This window comes from Primulina huaijiensis, chromosome 2 (genome assembly GCF_012295235.1).
Source record: "Primulina huaijiensis isolate GDHJ02 chromosome 2, ASM1229523v2, whole genome shotgun sequence".
Lineage (NCBI taxonomy): Eukaryota > Viridiplantae > Streptophyta > Magnoliopsida > Lamiales > Gesneriaceae > Primulina > Primulina huaijiensis.
This window is the reverse complement of record NC_133307.1, coordinates 3,966,117-3,972,848: the sequence shown is the minus strand read 5'-3', so window position 1 is coordinate 3,972,848 and position 6,732 is coordinate 3,966,117.

Here is a 6,732-nt window from a genome sequence, read left to right as displayed (position 1 = left end):
GAGATGAGTTGATTATGATATCGAGATGATGATATTGATTTGCATCATGACATTGCATATTGAGCCACTTGTTGATTCAGATTTGATATGGCGGAGGTCGCCTTGATATATTGATTTGTTGGACGTATGGGGCTATAGTTGAGTTGGCATAGTGTATGCGGAGGTCGCTGCTATGGCCTGAACACTCTCTATAGGCGCACCATAGTCCTGGGATTGTAGAACACAGCACCCCACCCCGAGCGGATGAGTCGGTGGATGTTGCTGGGTGATTCTATTCCCTTGGGTACCCTATGACCAGATGATTCACTTGATCTTGAGATTTATTGATAGCCCACAGCTTCTGATCATGCATTGCATTATATTGCATCTTTATGAATTTATATGAAATATTTGAAAATTTAACTCTCATTTGTGATTGATTGTATCATACTGGGTTTATACTCACCGGCATGTCCGGTACCTCTTGTTTTCATGTGCTTGACGGTAGGTGAGGCGAGGCTTGGGATGCCAGAGTCCAGCTCCAGGCGAGGAGATACGAGTTAGAGTGGGATTCTCGGGTCTTAGGAGCTATGTGATGATGTTTGATTTCTTTGGTTCACTACTTCATGTTGGCATGTTGAAAATTTATATTTCAAACATTTGAGACAATTAAATTATTTTGACGATGTTTATGTAAGTTTGTGAACAACAAATTATGTATTTTACTCAATCATTTGGTGTGTGACAATTATAATTATTAGTATTAGATATCGGACCCGGGGCCCCACACTCTTGGGTAATCGAGAAGAGCTTGCAAGCAAGGTTCCAAGCCTCGAAGGGTTCGTAATGCATGGAAATGAGCTTGGGGGTCATAGGATCATTGTGCAAGTGTTAAACGAAGAGGAAGACAGAAGCTTCCACGCTCGAGCGGTCAAATCTCTGGCACACTTACTTTAGAAGATGTGAATTCCAGAACACTCCGCGTCCGAGCGGTAAAATCTTACCACCCGAGCGCGCCCAGTCCAGAACATCCCGCGCCCGAATGGTAGAATCTCGCGCCCAAGAGCACCCGCCTGCAGAATATTTTATCTTTACCTAGTTTAGAGTCCAAGTTTATTAGGTAACTAGATTTTGATATCTTTCAGATTTGTAAACAATATATACACAAATTTTATTTATTGTAAACAATTAGAGATTGAGTTTTATAATATTTTGTGAGTTTTCTATCAAATTTCAAAGCTTGTCTTTGTATACACATTTGTGTGTTTCTCAAATCAAACTTTTCAAAGTTTAACACTTTGTGGTGTTTGTCGATTGTTCTTCACTCGGATTGTCAACGATGAGTTCTTTGAAGGTTCGCTTGAGATCGATTATTAGCTTCGTTAATATTTGTTGCTAAGTTCTTCGTAATTTAGATGTGAATATTACAACATTACTTGTTTCAAAAAGATCGGGACAACACAACATTTTCTTTGTTTCATCGAATCGAGGGCGTGACTCTGTTTTTTTAGCGCGTTTGCTTTTCGTGGCCGAAGAATCGCATCAGTGTGATTTCCTGTGGTAATTGCCTATCATTAACACGGTTGCTACATCACCAGCAACTGTGAGGGCTGGTGCAGTGTCCTGTGGAAATGAAATCTTCGTAGTAATCTTAACGACTTCATTCACACTTATGTTCATGTCAGGTTCTGTTATCACATTTTTCTCAGCACCAACTAGACTAGCATATACAACTTTTTCTGTAGAACCCGTAACTTAGACTACGTATAAGCCATGCATAATTTCTAGTATTTAAATAAAAATGATTTTCATTGCATGCGTATTTAAATTCTTTTCTTTAAATTTATTTATTTTACGTAGTAGTTAATTGTCACCTTTTCAGTTAAATAAGTGAGGCCGGACTGGAGATGGAGTATAGAGATAAGTTAATAAAGACTTATTTAAGAAATGATAATTTAGCATGTTAGTAAATATAATTTAAAAAGTTGGCATGCATGCAAGTTATTGAATTTCCTTGGCATTTTAATTAATTTTTAAAGCATTAAATACATGTTTATTTCAGTAAATTGTGTTTAATTATTTTTATGCATTTTATGCATAATTCATGCATGTTAAAATTTATTTCATGTTATTTTATAAGTTCATGCATTAAGGTTTCTAGGTGCACTTCACGCCCGAACGAGGATTGGAGACCGTAGAATTTTCACGAAAATTATTTTATTACATGATTAATTTTTATTAATTATTATAAGATGTTTTAAAGATATTTTTCAAGAATTGGGAATTTTTGGGTATTTTTACCCGCATGATTTTTAATTGTTACGGTACGCAAAGTTTATCAAATCGGAGGACTTTTTAAGGGTTCGGCTATTATTTTCAAAATCTTTCAAACACGAAATATTTTTCGGAAGTGCGTTTGGATTTAATAGGCCTACTTTTAAGCTTCTTGGCTTAAAATCATTTTTTTTTCTTTTAATTAGTAACTTAGGGCTCATTAGCTAATTGTTAACTATTTAATTACTACTTAATTAACCCTAAACCTATCATTCCCCACCCCACCAGCCGACTACCCCTCCAATCAGGAACCTTCACGTGAATTGCTGCAACAAAGCTTTCGGTGAACCATTTCTCCCTCAAGCAAGGAACACCTCCCTTCGGCCGTTGTTCCTCGATCGATCGTCCAAGATTTTTTTTCATCAAGGCACGCTTTTTACCATCTTTTCTCGCATCATACACGTTTATATGCTGTTGCTTGGGTTCATGTTTGAAAATTTTTGATCTAAGCCTTTACATGAAAGATTTTCGGTTTTCATGTGTTTTCATGCATCATACGATTGTTGTCCACTTTTCTTAATATTTGGTGCAAGGGGGCTATGGTTCTTGATTATCTAGAGGCTGATAGTGTGTCAAGGTGCTGTCATGCGGTGTAGAAACGTTGCTGGACGCATACGGGTGTAGGGTCGAGAGATGGGTTCTTCACGGGTGGCTCGATCTTGGGTGTTTCAGCGTTCAGGGTTCGACCAGCGCCGCAGGGACCTCGCCGAGGCTTGGACCAGACCCAGGTGGGTCTGAGACGAGGCTTGGAAGGGCTCGGCCTGTGCTGGATCTGTCCCGAGCGCTGTAGATAGAGAAGGTAGAAGACAGGCTCGGTTTATACGTTTTGGGGGATTAGAGAATTTATGGGGGCTGCAGCTTGCATGAGATGGTTTGCGTGGGTTTAGTAGCTTCACGGGAGTCCTAGGGTGGTCTAGGTGAGGTGGAGTCGAGGCTGGAACCATCAGTGGGGAGCTAGGACGTAGTATTGGAGGCTAGTGCAAGGGTGGTGTAAATAAAGAAGGGCCGAGACTTGGGTGATTTCTGGAACTTTCAGCCATAGAGTTTTAGGTCCAATCTTAGTATTTTAGGATCTTTTAAATGTTTATTAAGTGTAGGAAAATTTGGGAAAAATTTGGTGGTGTTTCGAGTCTATTCGGATTAAAACCGAGACTCCGGTCTAAGTTTTAAAATGAATCGATTAAGTTGGGATTTTGAGCTCGAGTTTACGTCTAGGAATATTTTTAATTATGTTTTGGGATATTTTAAGGAGTTGGGTAAGCTTCGGGTCAATTTTAGAGGTCCAGGGTTGAAACGATAATTTTCGGGTTTCCAGGGGCAAAATGGTCATTTTGCACCCGGGGTGAGATTTTAGTCCTTGCAGCGCCCTGAGCACAAATCATGATATTTTTAAATGTTCATGCATCACATTTACGATTTTTATGCCATTATAGTAATTATGGTGCATGCTTGGTTTAAAGGAATTAAGAGAGAAAAGTAAGAACGTGAAGAGCACTCCGTCTCCGCCGCGCCGCGTCGTTATTTCGTTTGTTTTCTGTCAAAACAAACCAAGGCATGTTTATATCTTCTTTCACTCTTCAATCAAGCCATATAGGTATTTTTAAATATCGCAAGTACATGATTTTATTGCAAGAAGATCGAAATTGTTCATATTTAATTATGTTAGTTAATTATATTACGTGCAAATATTCATTTTGAGATTTATGCGATATTGCTTGTGGTCACTTTACTATCATGCTTAAGTCCGGTCGCCAGTTACCGGCCCGGTCGCCAGTTACCGGTCAGTTCAGTTGAGTTCAGTTCAGGGACCACTTGCGTAGACCATAATCTCACCGGAAAATTATTACAAGTTATTTCATTACAGGGCTCCAAGGAGCAAACATTTTCACTATGATATTTTCAGTTCAGTTATGCACGTACTATAATTACCAATGAAATGATATTTTACGTTACACCTCATTACAGGAAATTTTCACTTGCATGCGATTTTATTATTTATTTACTTGTTATTTACGATATATGCATGCTGAGTCTTTAGGCTCACTAGACTTGATTGTTGTAGGTACTGATGATGCCGGGACCGAGGGCGGGGATCAGTGAGCCAGCTCGAGTCGGCAGTAGTGGGACCCGAGGACCTCACTTTTTAGCATTTATTGTTGTTATCGCTCAAACATTTTTATCTACCATTGGATAAAATTTTTTTCAGTTATTTTTACAACATTAATTTCTTCCGCTGCTATTTTTAAACATGAGACGTTATTCAACAGTTTATGTTATGAACTGGATATTTTATTTAGTTTAAAAGAAAATTTTTAATTTTTCCGCAAATTTTCAAATACGGATTTCTAGGCCCTTACATTTTCACCACCACATTCAGCCATAAAAGTCTTTAGTGGCTCACCTACAACTAAAATAAAGTATTGTATCATAATCAAATAAACGATTGTTTCAAATATATAATTTACAAACACTTACACATATTACCATTCTTTTTCTTGGACCGTGTGTAGAAAATAATCTTTTTTCCAAATCTTTGTCATTCGTTGGACGGTGGCTCATCTACGATTCAACGATTTAATCAAGTTAATTAAAAATACGTAAACATTTAAATTAAAATTTGAAAATCTAGCATACGATGATGGGTGGTATTGTTAGGTGGATCAAACACAACATCTCGTTCATTACTCACTACTACATTAACATCTTCAATGACCACCTCTTGCTCACGACTCACTCCATTCAAGTCTCGAGTGACAAAAGTCGTCTCTTGCTCAAGAGTCACTCCTTGATTGAAAAAAGATGTCTCTGGCTCATCTACAATTCAAACAAATATATTATTATAATAAGATAAACTGTTATCTCTAACATTTTAAAATTCACATAGCTTACATTTGTGGGTCTTCTTTTTCTTGGATTGTTCAAAGACAATGGTTGGTTCATTTAAACGTCTTTTGGATGAACTTGAAATGTTCAAAACTTTCATTATATGTGCAAGCCTGCTATCCAAATTTGAAATCATATTTTCCAACTCCACAAACTTTTTGTCCACGTTCTCTTGTAAATCTTTAACTTGTCTACTAGTATTTGATTCGTCGAGGACATCATCTCGTTTGACTTGATGAGATTGTTTTTCTGGTGCTTTCTTGGCTGAATGAATTTTAGAAGGCCTTTTTGACTTATTTTTGGGACAAATTTTACTTTCTTGGACTTCTTGTTTGGATTGAATGCTCTCTTTAGATTCACAAATAATGGGATTCCTAGTGCAATACACTGATTTTTCCTCCAACAACAATGAATTAATATAGGAAAATTCAGAATATGTACAAGAATCTTCAATGAAAATATTTCAAATATAAGGAATGATAGATTCTTGATCTATAGATGTCAAAATACTTGTAACAATATGTAAATTTAACATATTTTAAATTAGTAATACAAAAATAGAAAATATATTAATAAAACTAAATTATATGCTAAATACACTAATCTTTTTACCACTCTTTGATGCATCTAAAATATTAATATATGTAGGAGATCCTTCTTTTGGCCATTTGTTTGAAAGCCATTGGCACATGCGTGGTAGAGAAGTATTGTCTCCTTCTCTTTTTTTCGCAAAACGCTCTCCAATACCACGAACACATTCATATGCAAGAATCTAAATTCAAATATTATAATAAGACATATAATAAACTATATTATAAACATATGAAAAAATGCAAAAAATATTTACTTACTTGTAGCGGATAGATGAACCCAACAATATCATGAGTTCCATTGTTCGAACACTTGCTTTTTTCTACTTTTCCGCTCAATACAGCTTCTTTTTTCTTTAAATCGCTAACAGCTCATTTGAAAACTATTGTACCCCAAGGTATTCATTAAAAACATCAAAATTATCAATCAAGCTAAGAACTTTTTTTATCAACTTGAGGATTCTTAACTGGCGCTATAGGCCACAGTACACCACTGATGAAGTACAAACAAGCTATCTTCACTCTCTTTATACTCAACAACTCATCCACACTTTTCAAATCCTTCAGCTTCATTTCAACTTCGTTTACAGATACTTTATTACTGCCTTGAAAATGTCTACCACAAAAGTCTGAAACTTCTGGTTCTTCAGGAAAATTATCAGAACAATCCAACTCTGTTATCAATGCATACTTCGGTCTAGAAAACGTAATTGGCCTATCATTCACAACAAACCACATTTCATCATCATCCGTTACATACACTTGTCTCATCACCATAAACCATAAAATTTGACTACATAAATTATAATTTGTAGCATATTTAATCAGATTGCAAAATTGTGTTTTTTCAACCATGAAGTCCATGTCCTGTTCATTCAAGCAATCTAATATAATTTCACTTATTTTCTGATATTTGGAATGTACGCTAAACTTGCAACTAAAATAT